Source organism: Rhinolophus ferrumequinum, chromosome 4 (assembly GCF_004115265.2).
Source record: "Rhinolophus ferrumequinum isolate MPI-CBG mRhiFer1 chromosome 4, mRhiFer1_v1.p, whole genome shotgun sequence".
NCBI classification, from domain to species: Eukaryota; Metazoa; Chordata; class Mammalia; order Chiroptera; family Rhinolophidae; genus Rhinolophus; species Rhinolophus ferrumequinum.
In genome coordinates this window covers 77,991,496-77,992,762 of record NC_046287.1, presented here as the reverse complement: position 1 = coordinate 77,992,762, position 1,267 = coordinate 77,991,496, and positions in this window count along the sequence as shown.

The window sequence follows — 1,267 nt, the reverse complement described above, 5'->3', positions numbered from 1 at the left end:
TGTTTGAACAAAGTAATTTATATTTTGTTCAAATTTATTTATATAGCATACTAATCTTAGAAACTTCCCACCTAGAAACAAAGATATTAGGCCAACTGGCTAGTTTTCTCTCCAGGGGGTCAGGTTTTAGATTAGTAATATGGGAGCAAGTGGAAAGTAGTGATTTTGGTACCAAGGTAAGAACTTGCTGTTATACTTACCAAGGGTATGAAATGGTAGCATATACCAATTCCAAGCCTTTAAGATTGACTTTTATGGATTCCTGAGACATGGTTACATCTCCCAAATGTCAGAAATTTTCTTCTATGATCTTTAGAGTATATTTTGCTTTTTGATTATAAACTTTCATTTCTCATCAATTAAAAATTCTCACCGATTAAGAAAAATAGTTATTGCTTCTTGGCCTTTTGGCTAAAATCAAGTGAAGAAAAGTGATTATAGATTGTAGCAAAATAGTGATTGAAGAGTTACTCAGTTTTGACCACAAAAAGTTTGTTGTAGCTCTGGCTTTGAAGGTATGGTGCTTGAGTGTTGCATTGGATATTTTCTACATCTACACGAGTCTAATGTTACTTTGGGATAATTCTGACTAAGTTTATGGTGTAATTTAGTGGAATTGGCAATCTAGAACTTTGCTAATTGCACAGTGAAAAATAAATTTCTCATGGCTAGTTAAGAGAAGGAAAAAATATATAAATTGATTTTCTTTCTATTTAAGTCTTCACTATATTAAAATCCATCTTACATTAATTAGATTTCTCTTTCTAATAGTAGATTAAATGCTGAATTATCTGGAACTGAGAGATTAAAACTTTTTTTTTTAAATCACTTTCATGTTATTTGAAGATCTGAAAACAAGATTTTGATCCTTTTAAGCTAACAAGAGTGAATTTAGGATCTTGGTAAACCACTTTTGTAAAGAAGTACTTTATGGGTGAGAGAGTTTGCAGTACCTGTTTAAATATTTTAACAGTGGTTAATCCAGTGAGTTGCAAAATATTAGCTAAAGATAGATTTCTGTACTACTTTACAGGCAGGATTAAGGTAGACAATTTGATGTTTTGTTTTGTTTTTTTACCAGATACTTGAATCTTTGTTTTAACTTTTGTGCTTCACTGAGGTTTATCCTTCCAAGAGGCAAGAGTGCAAATATTATGCTATGAAAATTACTGTACACAATCATTTGTAAATAATCCCCAGGCATAAACTGAGTGTCATTTGTTTCCTCTACGTATTTTCCCATTTTAGACCTGCCTCATCATGACTT